The 18,483-nt window shown below is 47.3% G+C and overlaps 1 long non-coding RNA gene across 1 annotated transcript; it reads right to left on the reverse strand.

The window, feature by feature from the left end:
• Window positions 1-2,850: 2,850 nt before the first annotated feature.
• LOC141424610 (uncharacterized) lies at window positions 2,851-17,313 on the reverse strand. Its single transcript, XR_012449483.1, has 3 exons — window positions 17,177-17,313; window positions 7,561-7,768; window positions 2,851-3,679 (listed from the first exon to the last, which is right to left on the reverse strand). It is a non-coding gene; the product is annotated as an uncharacterized lncRNA (long non-coding RNA).
• Between the last annotated feature and the right edge of the window lie 1,170 nt (window positions 17,314-18,483).

Here is an 18,483-nt window from a genome sequence, read left to right on the forward strand (position 1 = left end):
GGAACAGAGAAGCCAAGCTGCAGGTTGCAGCATGGTAGAGGTGGGATCTACTGGAGGACCCTGGAGGGGCTGAGGATGCAGTGAAAACTGGGCACTGGTGGGCAGAGGGGAGATTAGGCAAGGGATCCCCAACTTCTCTATTGGCTTCTGACCCTCCACTGGCAAATACCATGTGGGATAAAAGTGGGGTGATGTGAGCTGTGAGTCCTTCATTTTATCTGTGTGGATTCCTAAGTCTGGGGACACCAGCTCCTCATGCATCTCCCCCTTTCTTCCTCTGCTTGTCTCTGTGACAGCAGCAAAGCTGTGAGTGGTCATTGCTCCCACCCCTCCACATTTTGTCATCTCTTCTGAGATCATGTAGATGAAGCCTGAGCCAGAGAAATGACAAAACACAGAAAAAGAAAGAACTGAAGCATGATGGGTGTAAACAATATGGACAGGCACACACTGCGTAACCACGTCTCCAAGAGATACTATGGTGGAGCTAAAGATAATGTTGGAGCTGGAAAGTCCTATGGACCAGTGGCACAGCTGTCATATGTCATAGCCCAGTGCCTGCTTCATGGGTTCGTGGCGGTATGATCTAATCAAACCTATTACACAGCCAGTCATACAAAAACACAACAGTCCAGTTGTATACAGCACCTACTGCTCGATAGTGATAATAAACCGCTCTGTTACTGTTCATGCCTTTACTATGCTTTCAATCATTATTTTAGAATATATTCAATTTATATAAAAAAAGATTACCGTAAAACAGTGTGCAGTGTTAACCCAGCAGCACTTCTTGTTTATTGCATCTCTTGTTTTCTTTTTGTTGTTGTTTTGAGACAGGGTCTTCCTTTGTAGTTCAGGCTGGCCTTTAAATCAAGATCCTCCAGCCCCAGCCTCCTGAGTGCTGGGATTCCAGGCATGCACCACCATGCCTGGCCTCCTTAGGTGTCTCTCCATTGCATTAAGAGGCCACAGGGGGAAGCTGAACAGTCCCAGCTACATTTGTGTAAGTGCACTCTGATGTTTGCACAATGGCAAAAGACTCTAACAAAGCATATTGTAAACCAGGTCCTGTCATTAAACAACACATGACTCTACTTTTTTTTTTTTTTTGACAATACTGGGGTTTGAACTCAGGGATTCATGCTTGCTAGGCAGATGTTCTATCGCTTGAGCCATGCCTCCAGCCCTTTTTGCCCTGGTTATTTTGGAGATAGAGTTTTGCTTTTTGCCCAAGCTGGCCTGCACCATGACGCTCCTATCTAGGCTTCCTGCTGCAGCTGGGATGACAGATATGCACCACCACACCCAGCTTGTTTTCCATTGAGATGGGATCTCAAAATTTTTTGCCCCGGCTGGCCTCAAACCACGATCCTCCTGATCTCCCAAGTAAGTAACTGGGATTACAGGCATGAGGCACTGGCTTCCAGCTCATGACTGTATTTTTAAATAGTACATATGAGGACATTATTTAGAGAATGTTGATCAAGAGAGGCACTAAGAACTGTTAGTTGCTCTGTGGGAAGGAAGGAGAGGAAAGGCAGAGAGGCCCTGAGTGAGCAGAAACCTTGTCTGCCCAAGTTGAAGGTCAACAGAAAACGAGTATAATAATCCACAGACTACTTGCAAATGTGGCACTGATCATCAGAACTGAAACCAAGAACAATTAAAAATTAAAAAGAAGTTGCCTCTGGGTTTGTGAGGGGAGGGTTGCTTTTCATTATATGCCAGTTAGTGCTCCTAATTTTTTTAAATTAGGTGTTCTGATATAAGTTAAAGACATGTTTTAATTTTTTAATGTGTACAAGTCAGTGGGTTTGATAAAATGTTTAAATATTTCACATTTTCTAAAATATGAATACTTCTTAAAGGACAGGTAAAATTGCAGCAGGGAGAACAGAACAGACTAGGAGGCACATGCTGGATGCCACCTAGGAATCTGGAGGGACTCAGTCCCTCTCTGTTGGATCCTCTCACGGGATCCCCAGGCTTGCTACCTGGGCAGTTGCCTATTCTGGCATGTTCTGCCAGTTCTGTGCCATCCCGTGTTCCTGAAAATAGCTCAGACCCTGGGCAGGCATGCAAGACCACCACCTTGCCCACCACACAATTGTGGGTAGAGAAAATTGCCCAGGTGGCAGCACGTGAGACCCGATACCTCCCCAAATGTACTCACCCCTGCTGTGGTGTGCCCTTCATTGTGCCCATAGGGGCTGGAAAGACTGACTATGGGGAGCTCAGTGTCTTCTTGGAGCCCCTCCCCTCCTGGTGGTCACCTTCTGACAGAGGGTGTCTTTTGTCTTCACTTGGCCCAGAATTTGCTGGCCTTCCACCTGACATTCCTCACACTTCCCCAGAAGGGCCAAGGGGAACTGCAGCTTCTCCTTTAGCCCAGAACCTCTCTGCTCCCTTTCCTCCATGGCTCTTTCCTTCTCTTGATTTTTAACACAAGGAGCGGCCATGTGGAGCTCCACTTCCAGCCAGCCCCCCTCTGGGGTTCTTCCTGTGCCCTGGGTTCTGTCACATCCCTGCTCCTGACAGCAGGTCTCATGGGGGCATATCTACAGAGTTTGCATGCAGTTCAAACTTTATAGAGTATAAAGCCATGTGACCGTTATTTTAAGCCAACACCTCTGTATGAGTGCTGTCCTCTTAGAAACCCTCTTGGAAGATGCACAAATTCCTGTCGAGCTGCCATTGAACTTGTCGGGGCTCACTTAGCTCCTGTGTCCCCGTAGCCTCTCCAATGCCATCTTCCATCTTTCAGCCTTGAGTCCTTTATAGCTAAAGTGCTCTCCTCAGAGAAGATCGTGGTCCTGAAGTGGAGCCAGGGTGGGTGCTAATGCCCTCTGTGAAGATCCTTCTGCCTGGTTCTGGAAGCAAGACCAGTCTGCCACACCCCTTGGCCTTTGCAGTGCCAAATGCTCTTATTTCTGATGGTGGGCACCAGGCAGACCAGTGGTTCCCAGGCTGAGCAGGAAAGACGCCATGTGCCTTGACAGGACATAGGGGCATCATCCACGTCATGCATACCGTTCCCTCTGACTGTCCTCAAGGAAACTCCCACCCTCTATTTGTCCTCTGCAGGCTGGTCTTTCTGTCCTTCAGCTGCAGAGAAAGGACGCAGTCCACTCTCCACAAACAGCTCAATGCCGGGCTTTGCCGAGGGGCTTTCTCTTATCCCTCCCTCTCCTTCCTCCAAATAATGTTCGGCTGGTTTCAACGTGGGGATTATCTAACCCAAGTGCAGAATCTACTTCTGCGTGGAGAATGCTCTTCAGTCTCTTTATCCATCCTCCTCCTACCCCACCCTAATCTTTGGAGCTTAAAAGGCTTAAAATGCTTCTTAGGAATGGGACCGTTCTTAGACACAACTATTGATGAGCTCAACAGAAGTGGTTGCAAAACTCAGTGTGGGAACTTTCCTTCCTGATTGCATGGCTATATTCAGGCAGGGGGAAAGGAAAGGGCTGGCCTGTTGCCTTTTATCATGGGATATTTTCTTCCCAGAGAAAGGTAGGCCATCAGGCTCTTCTTGCAAAGCTGGCCCCTCCTCTCACCCATTCAGCTGATCAGGAGGTGACAACCAGCATGATGGCTTTAGCCCAGCTCAACCTGAGCCCAAGCCACCAACTTACCTTGAGAGGAGGTGCTGTGTTCCATTGAGCCATAGCAAAGCAACCTATTAGAAACAGAATGATGACATCAACCACGAATTGCTGTTTGCAGTTTGGAAACTGCTTTCACCTATATTATTTTGTTTACTGCTCATCACCCAAAGAAGTAAGTGCAATGGTTCCCATTTGTCAGGTAAGGAGACTGAGGTTTAGAGAGGGGAAATGGCTTAGCCAAGGGATCTCAGTTACTGAGGTGTAGTGTTAGCGTTCGAATCCAAGATTCTGACTCCACAGCCCTCCTGTGGCCAGTTCCTGGTCCAGCTGCTTCCCGTAGTAAAGAGTGAAGCTACAAGATGGGTGGGTGGTGGCAGGTGACCGTGGGCAGGATGCAAGTTCTTTGACACATCAAGGAAGGAAAGTTCTGTGAATCATTCCCAAATTGAATCTATTACCGCCTCCACTCAATAGGACCAGACAGAGAAGGACCCAGAACAAGCAGCGAGCAATTTGCCTTAGTGCATTGGGGTATTACAACGCAGTGACATTGGGAACATTAGGGGTGACCTTGCACATGTGAAGGGGATGGAGAACGCTGGACAAGGCCAGGCAATTGAGGCTACTGACCTCTTCTTGGGGGAAACCAAGACTGGAAGACTCATGGCCATCCTACACCATCCTGTCATGCTGCATGTTTAGACAAGCCAAGGGACAGAATGAGATGGTGACAGACTCTGCAGCTTCCATCAGTGAAACTGGCAATGCCATCTCAAGGCTAGAAACCTTGACTGTTGACATTGGCTTTCACAAGCATTGTTGAGAAAACGGTAAATGCCTGGTGCTTTCTTTTTTAAATGTTTGTACATTCTCCTTTCGAGGAAGGCCAACAGTGGCACAAAATGGAAAGGATTTAGAAGGTGGAGAAGAAGCTGCGATGTGGTTATGGAAATCTGTGAGTATTTTTCTGGAGTTTTTGGAGGAGCGAGGCCCCAGGCTGTCCACTCTAAATCATCCAAGGAACATGTGATATGTCCTTGGAGACCTCAGAATAATAATAATGGGGCATATCCTCCTCCCTAGAATTTCTACAGGGAAGACTTACCGTCCCCCCAGACAGGGATTAGACCTAATAAATTACATTTCAGGGTGCAGGATACACACATGATGTCAGGGCTGCGTACACACACGGACAGCTCTGAGCACAGAAAATTCATCATCCTCAGCTTAGACACACAGCAGGCGCCAAGCAGCAGGAAGTGGCCTGGAATGTGTCCTAATGAAGTAGTCTTTTAGAGTGGAGGAGGAAATGCCAACAGTCATGCAGGGACTATTTACCTTGGGGGGACCTCAGGGGACAAGGGACATGGATACTGTATTTGTGAACCAATGTCACCTTCCTGAGAGCATGTGGCCCAATCTTGGGTCTCCTCCATGTTTTCTCCACTTCCCAAACTTTAAGCCAGAGAATTCTTCATTGCGGGGGGCTGTCCTGTGCTTTCTAGGGTACTTTTATCACTGGCCTGTGTCTACTTGAATGTCTTCAGCTACTCCCCATATCCTTGGGAGAACCCAATATCTATGGGCCCAGGTGGTGCCCTTGTCCTGGACTACACTCTCCCTCATTGAGAATCACTGGTCTACACTAGGAAGACAAAACTTGGTTTTCTCTGTTTGATTACCAAAACCTCCAATGGTTTCTTGTCTCAGAATAAAAGCCAAAGTATACCTGGTCCCAGGGTCCTCCCACCTTCTTGGTCTCACCCTTGTGATTCTTCCCCCAGCCCACTCCATGCCACCCACTCTGGTCTCCAGGCTGCTCTGCATATGCCCTCAGCATGATCCTTTGTTGAGGGTGTGTGAGTTTACTCTTCTCTGGACCTAGAATCTTCCTTGTACTGCCTCCTTCCCCAGGAGCCACATTGCTCATCTCCTCACGGATTTAGGTTTCTGCTCAAATGTCTCCTTCTTGGAGGCCCCTTCCTCTGACCATCCAAGCAACCGGCTCCCCACTCCTATCATTCTCTAAGCCCTTCCTTCTTCTGACAGGTTCTGTCCATCACTCTAGTCACTGCCTGTCACCATGTGTCTGCTGCCTGTCTTCCTCCCCAGAATCCAGGAACTTGTCCGCTAGGTTAACTGCCACTCTGTCTTCAAATGCATCTGCAGGGTTTCAATTTATGGAGGTAACTTAGTGGGAACACAGAGAGAACAGTGCCATTGAAAGAAAATTCTTATTATTCACATGACCCAGAGGAGGGGCCACCATGCCACACAGAGGAAGCATGGGGTTTCCACCAGGAGGCAGCAAGGGGAAGGGAAAGCCAGACTAAGAGCCTCTCCTGGGGCTTCTGCAGGGATGACAAATCCCGGCAGAGGATTGGCTAATCTAAAGAATTCCAGTGGGGTTTGGCCCTAGAGGGGTGTCTGTAGTTGCCTGGTCCCTGCTTCTGGGGTGGTTTAGCAATGGGGAAATATGGGATATAGGCAGTGTCTATATCTTTTACAAATGCACCTTCAGTATCCAAGGGGGCTGTCAGCAGTGTGCTTCACAAATTCTTCTGTAATGTCCCCTTTTTAGGTGTGAAGTGGGAATAAAATAGAAATTAAAAGTAACCCAGAAAGATGCATACACTGGGAGCACTGGGCCCCACCTTGTGTGAGGGCAAGAGCTTGACTTGGGGGTCAGATTGAACTGGTTCAAATTCTCAGGGAAAAAGTCACACCCTGACTTTTAGCTCTTTTGCAAGTTGCTAAGTCTCAGTTTGCACATCTAGAAAATGAGGTTACCAAATCTCTTTCCCTTCAGGAGTATTGGGTAGAAAGCATGAGATGATGCCTGTAAAAAGCCAGCACATCCCAAGGGCAGTGGGGAGGCTTTGACTGTACAGCAAGAGGTCTGAGACGCAGGTTGATCCTCTATGGACTTAGAATTGCATCAGAGACTGTGAGAGGTCAGAAGATTAGAACAGGGTGCAAACACTCGGTGCCAAAAGGGAGCTAGAAGGCCTGGGATTGGGAGAAGCACTGGATGCCAGGCAGCGCTCACCCCCAAGGTGAGATGCAAGCCACAGGAACATCTGGCTCAAGATCAGCTCCATTCATGCTGCCCTTGACTTATGAAAGTCTTGCCCGTCTTCTGTCTTTTACTATGGCCACTGTCATTAATCTTCAGATGAAGCATGCCACCACAGCCAGGTGCAAAGATCTAGTGGATGACTTCCTTACAATGTACAGCATAAACTAAGCAAGAATGGGTCTGTTTGTTACACCTGCATTTGTTGAGTACTTAGTGTATACAAGCACTGACCAAGAAAGAAAAGTTGGGGACACTGTTAGATATAAAGAACAGCAAGGTGGGACAAGACCCAGATGCTAAGCCAGGTCTTCTGGCTCTAAATTCACTCCAATTTTCAAAGAATAAAAATAGGATAAAAATACTTTTGACACCATTGTCTTGATAGCTAGCATTTAGTGCAGGCTTCAATGTGCCAGGCTCTACGCTAACAGCCTTGAAGTCATCACTGGTTCATTGTCACCACCGTCCTAGCAGGGAGATCCTCTTATCCTCCGCTGTGTGAGTTGGGGAAGTTGAAGCCCAGAGAGATGAAGCCACTTGTCCACCAGGCAAAGCTGTGATTTGAGTCGAGATGGATCTGGCCCCAAAAATGTGTGTCTGACCCCTGTGTGATTCTGCCTGCCCTTCAAAGCAGGGGACTTCAGTGCCCTGTGTCCCTGTGACCCAGTGCTGTTTCAGTGTGTGATCAGAAAACAGAGGAAGGTCTCCACACCTTTAACTTGGCCAAGCCCCACCAACCACAAAGCTTCCTGGGAATGGGTAGAGGGGGCTGATTGAGTTCTGAGCACAGGGTGAGCAGGCAACCCACTGTGATGGAGGCTCTGCATAGGATCTGCCATCACCTCCCTCCTCCCAAGCCCTAAGTGGGGTTACCTTGTCAATGTGTCTTCCTAGTTGGTCAGAAGTGAAGGTCCCATGGGTCTCTGAGCTTCTAAACAGTGACTTGGGGCTGCATGGGTGCATGGCGGGTGCCTAAAGTTTGCTGGTCCCAGACAGTAGACTCCTTGGGGACCAGGTCCATGGCAGCTTTGCTTCTCCAGCTCACAGCGGGGTTCTAGACACAGAGGAAGTACTTGCAAGCCTGTTTGAAAGAGTGAATGCTGGAATAAATGTACTACAGTCTCCTTCTGTCACATTTCTGTGCCTGACTTGACCTTAGAGTGACAGAGGATGGAAGAGCCTCAGGTCTCTGTACAGCTTGCCTCAAAAGGCCTCTGCAACCGAGGTTACTTTTCATGTTTCTTTCTATAAGCTTTCCATCCGGATTTGTCCTAAGACTCTGAGGCTGTTATCATAGCTCTACATCAATGACTTCAAGAAACTATTGTGCAAGTGTGGCGCCCCCTAGCCTCCATGATCCTTCAGCTCTTACTCTGGAAGCTGGGAGCTGGTGGGCCACTCCACCTTTGCCCCCCTCAGTTCCCCCATAGAGCAGCTGGAGGAGGAGGAGTGGGTGAGCCCTAGGTTACATTTGCAACAAGGGAGCCTCTCACCTCTGCCACTGGACACCCCATCTCCCCAGTCCTCTGCCAGCTGAGAGGAGAAGGGATGCGCTTCCCTTTCTTATTGAGAGATGCTTGGGGAAGAGAAGATACATGAGTAAATACAGGAATGAGAGAAACAAGAAAGACTAAGAGCCTGGGAAAGAAACAAGAAGACTAAGACTAAGAGCCTGCAGCCTACCCCAGGCACATGGCTTTAGCTCAATAGTTAAGAGTATGCATTTTGAAGTTCAACTGCCTGGGTTTGAATCTTCCTTTTGCCACTTAATAACTGTAGATCTTGAGCAAGTTACTTAAGCCTCAGTGACTCATCTGTAAAATGGGGATGATTTCTGCCACATAGGGCATGGTAAGGATGGAGGAAATTGGTACAAACCTTGTATACTTCCTGGCACATAGAAGTTTACTTAGCAAATGTTAGCATTGTGGCTGTAATGCATGTTTAACACTCCCCTAATAAGTTTTCTACCCTAAATTGCAAATGAGAGTCCCTGGGTTCCTCCCAGGAACACAAACCCAGGGACCGTGGCCAGGGAGCTATAATCTCCACCCAGATTCCTGGACCCTCTTCTACTTTGTCCCTTACTGGACAGTGCAGAGGACTTAGAAGAAAGAAATTTACCCTTTGACTCCTAGTGTGGTGTCTCTGTGACCCTTAGAGAATGGGCAAGGTATTGTGTTAGCGATGAAAAGATGTATCAGTTGTTTAAAATCTATTCCTAAAAAAAATGTTAGATGATCGGATAAAAAGACAATTCTCCCCCATTCAACACTTACTCTGTGTCAAGTACTGAACTAAACCTTTATATGCATTATTTCATTTGATTACCACCATAGCCTATGAACTAGACACTCTGTTATCTCCACTTTATGCATGAAGGAACCAAGGTTCAGAGAGGTTAAGTACCTTGTCCAAGGTCACACAGCTAGGAAGTGGTGGAACTGAGGTTCAGATTCAGGTCTGTTTGACCTTAGAGTCTGTGACTTTGTTACCCATTAGGAAATGGAGACTTCGAATAAAGGAATTGTCTTTTTGACCCTTCTTCTGATTGCTTGGGTATTTCAGTTAAATACACACTTTTTTTCTTAGCCATCAGGACATTAGGGGTCCAGTGCATCAGACTCACTGTTTCCTATTACCAAAAAAATTCTTTTTCCTACTCATTTTAGGAAATATTGTGAAAAGGAGACTTGACCCAGATATGCGGTATCTTTTGGAAAAACCAGATTGCAGAGAATGCCTCTTAATTAAGCCATGACCTTCACTCAGTTCATCCGTTTCCTGCATGTGCTCATTCTTTTCCTACCCAAACTGCTTTGAGTAAAAGCGAGGCTGAACCCAGAAAGCATTAACTTTCTTCTCTCTTCCCTCTCTCATATTTGTAGCTCAAGCTCCCATTCCTGCTGCCCACGGGAAAATGCCTCTGGATGTCCCAAAGTCACCTCTGACTCAAGGTGCCCAAAACAAAGCACACTCTCGAGACTCCATGGCCCACTCCCCACAGTTGGAGGGGACCCTCTCCCCCCTGTCTGTGAAGCTCCAGGTGACAGAAGCCACATGGATGGGGCTTCTTCCTCCATCCCTGATGTGCCAGCAGGCAGCAGGTCCACAGCCTTCCTTCTCAGCATCCCTTGCATCTACCTCCCTTGACACCTGTCCTGAGCACCAACCTGCCTCACCTTGCCTTTGGACTCAGCTCCCTTACGGTCAACCTGGCACTGGACCCACAGGTCCATCCCCACGTTCTTACCTGCCTGACAACTGCGAGTGGTCCCTGGTGCCCACAGCTCCCAGGCAGCTGACACCAAGGGCTCTGTAACATAGCCTATCTCTAATTTACGCCCTTTCCCTTTCAAATCTATCTTAGCACTCACAATTCAGCTTACTTTTCTGCCTCTGGCTAAGTGCCTTCCTCCTTTCTCTATACATCTTTAATCTACCCATGTGTCATGACCTGGAAAGACAGATTCGGCTGTATGGCATTTTCCCTACCCTGCACAGTTGTAACTGCCTGGTGCTCTGTAATGTGAATTCTGACATTATAAACATGAGCTACATGGAAGAGAGCTATGACTGATTGGTGATGTCTGCCACAGGTAAAGGAGGGAGAGATTCAAGCCAGAGGATAGCCACCTCCTCCATGCAGCCCATGGCCAGACCAGACCTGTCAATCACCTTGCTCAGAATGGAGCATCATATCAATAACCACCTCTTTGCAGGGGACTCTTATGACTAAAAAATTGAGCTTTACCTCTCAGAAGGTCATGCTTAAGAGTCTATTTTTCAGCTCTCCCTGTTTTCTCTCTGAATCAGAGAATTAAAAGCCTTACTTACGATAATCATGGCTGACTCTGGTGGGTGCTCACACCAATTTCACTAATCATAAAGATGTCCTCCCTACCAGGCCATTTTGCAGTTGAATTGGCCACATTCACAGTGGCCTGTTCAAGGTCACCAAGACAGTAAGTGGGGGCAACAGGAAAGGCTTTCTGGCTCTAATCCTTGGCTATTAAGACTATTAGGTACTTCCACAGTTTTTTTTTTAGTGAATCATGGCTTTCACTTTCTTTTTTTAGTGATGAGGTTGCTATAAATGGACAGTGAGGTCTTTGATGGCAGCAAGCTGTCACATACTTTATTACATGTCCTTCCCTTTCACGTTCAAGGGCCCAGCCCAGCCCTAAACCAGAGTTGATAAGGTCTCTTTCATGCTCTTCTGTGGGATTGATCAGGAGCGACTAATTATCTACGTATTACTCTTTTAACATATTTTTGGGGTACTAGAATGAAAATTACAGATACAGAGCTTGGGACCTGGGCTCAAAAAGATTTTGGAATCCTATAAAGACTGCTCCAGGAGGAGAAAATAACCCCTCTCTGTGATCTCAGTAAAATTCTGGCTTTTCATGATGTAGCTGCAATGTTTTGTCACAAGAGGGCAGTAAAGACAAGGCTACCAGAACCAACTCCCACCAACCCCTCATCCAGGCCTCATAAACTTGGGTAGTCCTAGGCAACAGTGATTGTCTCTTTTATTATGGTCTCTGTCATTAATCTTCAGATGAATCATGCCACAACAGCCGGGTGCAAAGATCTAGTGGATGACTTCCTTACAATGTACAGCATAAACTAAGTAAGAATGGGCATTTATGCATGTCTTATTTGTTACACCTGCATTTGTTGAGTACTTAGTGTATACAAGCACTGAGCTTTCTGGAAATGGAGGATGGAGGGTGCTGGACCAGTAAACTTGCAACTCTAGTACAGTTTCTAAAAGGTACCTGAAACACAGAAGAGGCACTGAGCATGTTTGAAAGAGTCCAGGAGGGTATCTCGGAGGCGGCGATGTTTGAACTGAGTTGGAGAAGGTGAGACGGTCACCCAACAGAGAAGGCTGGAGGTGGAGCATCCCAGATAAAGGCGATGGAAAGGGGGTAGCAGTGGATGTCACTGGAGATGATGAATCCTTTTGGGCTTCCTCTGGACTGGAAGTTGACACCTCTCTTTAGAAGAAGATTCCTGATGTTCTCTGTCTTTTGGGTCAGGTTTATAATTATCATGGGACTGGAGCTATAGACTCCATTAGGAGCAATTGGAACCATCCTTTTGGGATTACTGTGTTCTGGTGTGGGAGTTCTGTTGGAGAGCCATGGCTAGGAGGCCCTGGAAGGGCCTTCTTGTGCCCTGGGATGGATCCTGTGACAAACATTCATGCCTGGCCATGGATCTGAGTCTCTGGGTCCAAGGAAGGGCTGGAACTCCCAATGGTCAGCCTTGAGTTTGCGCTTGATTGTGTGAACTTGGATTTGACACTTAAACTCTCTGGGCCTCTGTTTCTTCATCTGGGAAGTGGGTGTGGCACTCCTTTCCTCCTTGGATGTGGTGAGGAGTCACAGAGGTAAGTTTCTGTGAACGCAGGTCTCCACTGAAGGCCTAAGGTGTGGACCCCAGAATGCCTGAGCATCTTGGGGCAGGGACTGGGTATTCCAAGGTGCCAGGAGCACCTGGGCAAGAGGTCGTGACTTAGCACCTCCCCCAGATCCCCTGGGGGTTGTCAGGTGCCCTTTGTCCTTCAGTTTGGGGAAACCCTGTTGGGGAGCCACACTATGGGGTGAGGCTGTCACTGTCGCCTCTTATCCTGTCTCTTAGCTCAAGGTCCCTGGGAGCTGGAACTATAGCCAGGAACCAAGGAGGGAGTGCACGGCCACTGGGGGCACTCGAGGACAGCCACAGCCCTTCCCTCCCAGAGAGGCTCTTTCCCCTGGGAAGGGAGGAGGGGAGAGTCACTGAGGCGGGGTCAGGGCGCACCTGTGGCCAACAGAGCCATGTGGATGGGGGCAGGAATATAAACTCTGTGAGGCAATTAGAGGAAGGTCCTGCTCTGTGTCTGTCCATCCTCATCCTCGTGATAAGGATGCCATAGCAACTGCAATAAACTGTAACTGATTTGCTGAGCACCCCCACACAATCCTCAGGACAGTACTTTCAGGCAGGCATCCTTGTCATTCCCATTTTACAGATGGAGACGCTGAGGCATAGGGAGATTAAGGAACTTTCTGGCTTGCTACAAAGCAGCAAGAGCCAAAATTCAAGTGCCGTGCATCTAACTTCAAAGTTCGTCCTCCTTCCAATTTCCAGCTGTTCCTCTGGAAGAATTAGTCACCCTTGCTGGGAAAAGAAAATGCTCCCTGGTTTTATTCCTTGACAATTTGGTTATCCTGAGTTAAAGCAAATCTAATTCAGAGGCAGATTCTAAAAACCAGCTGATGCTTCAGAGGCGAGCAGTGACTACAATAGCAGCCTATGTGCAGGATGGTAGTCACAATGACTCCTCCCCTGCACCCATGTCCTACAGCCTCGCAGGCTGGTGCCAGTCTTGCAGCAACCCCTTTCCCTCCTCAGGCTTGCCTAGAGAGTGGACGTCCCCTGCCCTACAGGGATGGGTCTTCCTGTTCCCACCTCACTGGAAGACAGATAGCCCTTGTTTCAAGTCCAAATAGAGACTGCGTGACCTTGGGCTGATCTCCTAACCTCTCTGGGCCTCAATGTCCTCATCTGTAAGGTGGGGTAATACCTGACATGCACAAATCTAATGTGTCACTAGTTACGTACTACTGAAAAAAGCAAAAGAAAAACATGGGGCCAGGCGCATTGGCTCAAGTCTGTGGTCCCAGCTACTCAGGAGGTAGAGATCAAAGAATCATGATTTGGGGTCAGTCCTGACAAAAAGTTAGCAAGCCCCCTCCAGGGCTTGTGGTCCCAGCCGTGCAAGGGCATAAGTAGGAAGATGGTGGTCTGAGGTTGACCCCTGGCAAAAATATGAGACCCTAACTAAAGGAAAAAAAAAGGGCTGGGGGCATGGCTTAAGTGGTAGAGAGCCTGCCTAGCAAACACAAGGACCTGAGTTCAGACTCCAGTATTACCCCAAAAAAGCTGCGATTAAACAATGACTCAATACTGAAATGAATTATGAGGCACAATCCAATTTTGGTGATATTACAATATACATTATAGATGTTTTGGGATGGGATTCGTTACTGGCAATCCCTCTGCCCTCAGGGGCATCTCCCAGGCACTCTCTTCACACCCCATGCTCTCTGGAGTAGCTCCACCCTGGGCGAGAACTTGGACCCAAGTCCCTTCAGAACTGGAGAGAAGAAAGTTGAAAAGTTCTGGGGGAAGATTGGATTTTTCTCTTTTTTTGGCGAGCCTGTCAGACTCCTACCTGGTTCTTTGAAAGTTAGAACATTAGCTGGGTCCACGGGGGAGCCATGCACAAGGCAGAACTTCGGCACTGCAGCAAAAGTTGTCTTTCTCCGAGGCAGGACGGAGTTCTCTCTCTGCCCCGGACCCCTCTAAATAGTGAGGCCTTTCCCTTCTAAAGACAGCCACAAGCTGCCTGAAGAGGCCAAAGACGAACTTGGTGGCTAATTCACTGGCAACAAGCCAGACCCATGAACCCCTGTCACCTGTAATTGGTGATTCATGGACAGCCATTCATTGCCTGCAGAATGGGGTCACCTGCAAGGCCACAGTGTCCAGTCCTGTTGTGCACATGCTGTCTCTCCATTGCCTTGGTCTCTCTGGCTCTGGACACTTTGCATCCCCTTGGTCAGAAATTCAGAAGGAGAGAGAGGGCAAAGATAATCTAACTGCCCTGCTTTTGAAGATGGCTGACTGGGACTTTGCTGGGCTTCTACCTGTCTGAGTGGCACCCACACTCCCGTGCACAAGTGAGAGGACTCAGTTGTAATCTGAGCCCTGCTCTCGGTTACCTGTGCACCTCAGAGGGTCAAGGTAATGCCTCTATACATCTACAGGAACCATTTGCTTTTCCTCTCTTCAGGACCAGCTGTAGGTGAGTGTTCGTTAGGAATGTGTGCAGGTGGACAGAGGCCCTCCCCTGCTGCCCTGGAAACATTTAATGTCCAACAGTTATAGAATGTTCTGGAACCACCAGAACATTCCACCATTTGGCTCCTCAGCAGGGGAGCCTGTGGGTATTCCATTTTTATAAAAACAAGCCGCATTTTGGCCTTTTGTTTACCCATTGATTCTCCTTCTTAGGAAACAAGGAGGAAGCAGCAGGCTCTGCTAAGGACAGGGACAGAGGTCCCTCCATAGCCCGGAGCTCAGCAGAGCACTGGAGACCCAGCCACAGCGGTGACCAGGCAGAGGGACCAGCGGTGTAGACGCAGAGCCAGGAATGGCTGAGCTTAAATTCCCAAAAGACCCCAGAGCAATGGAGATCATCGTAAAGCGTTTCTTGAGGTTAGAAGGGGCTGAGATACAGAGAACGGGCAAGTTTGGCTGTTTCCTCATGTGTGGCACACAGGTCCAGGTGCCTTCCTTTCCTTCTGAAACCCAGAAGCCCTTGAAAACACAACGCCTTGCCTCTTCCCCCAAGTCTGGCAGTGAAGTCTGACCTGAATTGATATGAGGCCAATTACAACTCTTATGTGTCCCACCAAATGTGAATATTCATAGCTTCATGCAAAATACTGATGTGTTTGATCAAAGGCTGCTACTGCAGATCGGGGAAGGGGGGGTTATGTAATATACATTCTGTGCCCCAAATTATTCCTTTTCTAAAATCTGAAAGGAATAAAAAGACTAAATATAAAACACATCAGGCTCCAAGCATTTTTGGATAAAGACCTGAGGATGCGCTATAGCTTCCTCAAAAGATTATTCAGGAAATCAAATGAGGTTGCACATGTAAAACTGCACAGGACTTGGCACCTCATAAGTAATTCTGTGCCCAGCCCTTGGCCCCAATGGCTTTCTTGCCAGGTCTGGGACCCAGACAAAAGATAGCTGGTCACCAGTTTAAAGAGAGACCTAAGGAGCAAGAGAGAGACTTCCTATAACGTGAGCAGAAAACCCAAGACTCCTGTACACCTTTATATCCTGTTTCTCCCAGAGAGTCAAAAATAGGCAACCTTGCTGTCTCCCATTCCCCATTGAAGTAAAGCCCATTTCTAGAAAGAACGTGGCATTGTCCAGGGCTTTATTCCCAGCTCCTTTGGGTTGCCATCCTCCCTGTTGGTTATGAAGTGGAAAAAATGCATTCACGTCTGTCCTTGATCTGCTAAGTCAAGAGCAGAAAAACCCTGCAGTACAAAAGCATCCTGCACACCCTTCCAGAAGGGCCATTCCCGTCACCCGCCTGGTTAGCAAGCGCTTCTTTACATATGTTTTTGATGCCAAAACTATAACATTTGACTTTTTTCTCCTGCTCCAAAGTGTTATCCAAATAAATAAGAATTACATGATGTTTGTTTAAACTTAGACACATGACCCAGGATTCTTGTTTCTCTTCTGACTTCAGCATCAGGCTTAGCTTCTTAATCCCTACACTTTAAAGCCTGCTATTTATTTATATATTTATTTATTTAATCAAATCCACTTATGCTGAGAATCACATCATCCTTGGCAAATACACAAGCGAGGAGGGCATTTTGTATTTTCACTGAGGTGAAATGAAACCTCCATTGAAGCCTGAGGGTTTACTTCCCTATTTGGATTAATGGAAATTCTTTTCTGGACTTGTAACCTTGGCCCCCTGGCTTCTGGCCACTGGCCACAAGGAAGAATGGGTGTAGGGAGACCCAGTCACCTTGCTCTGCCTGAGACCGAAGCATTTCCTAGGCATGGGACTGCCAGTTTTAAAACTGGGGAAGCCCTAAAGTGGGGTGCATGAAGTTGAACTGTCTCAGCTAGTGCAAGGACCACTGTCCGGGGCTCATCTTTAATTCTGAGGAGATTGCTATCACATAGCCATACAGCTAGGAGAAGGGAAGGAAAGGAGAGGAAGGAGGCTCAGTGTGAAGACTTCAGCAGGAAGCAGGGGTCCCACCCCACCTCAGTGAGTACCAGCCACCAGGGACCAAGGATGGGATGCAGTCTGGAAAGGTTTGTGATGACCCAGGGGTGGCATAAGAAGGAGAAACTCATTGGATGTGCCTCTCCCACAACGCCAGGAGGGATCGGAACATTCTCCCCCCCAAAACAAAATGAACAGCAAATCACAGCAGTGAACAGCTGGGTTTCCATAGGGCTAAAGGAGGGGGTGAGAAATCCAAAATTAACTCAGATCATATTCAGAAAAGATGAAGTCTTTTATGCCAAAATGTTGATCTTAAAGTGATTTGAATTGGAAGCAACTGAGATATCAAAGTTAAGTGTTAGTGTTCTCTTAACAGTTAGTGCTCTCTGCACTGGGGATGAGAGCTCAGGTTGATATTAGTTACAGAAAAAAAGTCACATCCTGGACACATTTGAGCCTTATCTAGAGACTTGTTTGAGACTTATGTGGACACCCCCTCCCCCACCAAGGACAATCTGTGCTTGTTATGACTCCCTTGCTTTAGGATAAGGTTCAAATCTGTTCCACAAACCCTGGATGGCACAGGCCCTACACTGTTCCCTTCCCAGTCACACTGGTATCACTGCCTCCCCTCCCTCAAGTGCCCAGCACACTGACCTGTTTCCATTCTCCACTCTGATATCCACCTACTTCAGGGATTCTGCATGTCTTCTGGTCCTTCCTCCTGCACACACTCTTTACTTCTTTTCTTGGGTCACTTTTATTTCCCTTTCTTTATCCAAAATTAAATGTTCCTTCTTCAGGCACAGCATTCATGACTCCCGAGATTACATCACAAGCATCTATTGTTGCCTAGATTCCATGGAAGTTAGTCATTGGTGATTGCCTTTTTATTCTCTGACTCTACCACCAGATTGCAGGTCCCACAAGAGCAGAAACCAAGTCTATTTTCATTAGTGCTTTGTTTCTTCATCAGGTAAAAGTGCCTAAATCATGTTACATTTGTGGAAGGAGAGAACAAAGGAAGGAAGGAAAAGAAAGAGGGAGAGGAAAGGTGAACAGGAAGGAGAGAAGGAAGGGGAGCATCCAGAGATCTGACTAGCACTTTTTATGGAACATTTTGGTGAAGTGAGTTAGGATATTTTGCCAAGAGTTTCCAGTCATCCTAAAGATCATGGTATCCTTACCGCATAGACTCTTGCTTTGTTCTATATTTTGTCTCTGCCGTCAGTTGGGGTGAATGATAGACTAATCAAGGCCCTTGGGAAGAAAGGATGGACAATGAGACCTGTTAGAAAATGGGGGCATTGAAAACCTCTGACATTTTCCTGGGAATCTGGAAGGCCTCATATAGCCCAAGGCTGGTTGCTTGCTCAGGAAGGACCCAAGGAGGCCCTGAACTCTCCCTTCTGAACTTCAGATGCTACACAAGCAGGAAAATAAGGGTAAGGCAGTTGGTCAATTGTCTGGGCTAGTTAAAGATATGCCCCTAGCAGACCCACAGAGTCCATCATCAGAGGTTCGGGAGGAGTATTTGTTTGATTTTGTCCTAGACATTTAAGGAAACCTCTGTTCACTCACTAACTAACTACTACGTTGATAGAAAAGAGAGTTTGGTAGCCACAGGTGCCAGAGAAAACAGGCTTTACAGGATTATTTCAGAGAGGTCATTATGCAGCAGTTGCAAGTGGTAACAGCAAACTCTGGCAAGGAGGAGAATCCAAATTGTAGATTACAGTATTCAAGTTCAAGTTTATGGCATGCAGACAAAAAAGTGCAGTCCATACACAGGAAAAAGAGCAATCAAAGATTCCTGAGGAAGTCCAGATAGTCCACTTAGTAGGTCAAAAATTTAAATCAGTTATTTAAAATGTGCTCAAAGAAAGACCTAAAGAAAACCATATACAAAAAAGGAAACAATTAGAATTACAGATCTCCAAGTAGAACTAAAGAGATATAAATTT

This window comes from Castor canadensis, chromosome 7 (genome assembly GCF_047511655.1).
Source record: "Castor canadensis chromosome 7, mCasCan1.hap1v2, whole genome shotgun sequence".
Lineage (NCBI taxonomy): Eukaryota > Metazoa > Chordata > Mammalia > Rodentia > Castoridae > Castor > Castor canadensis.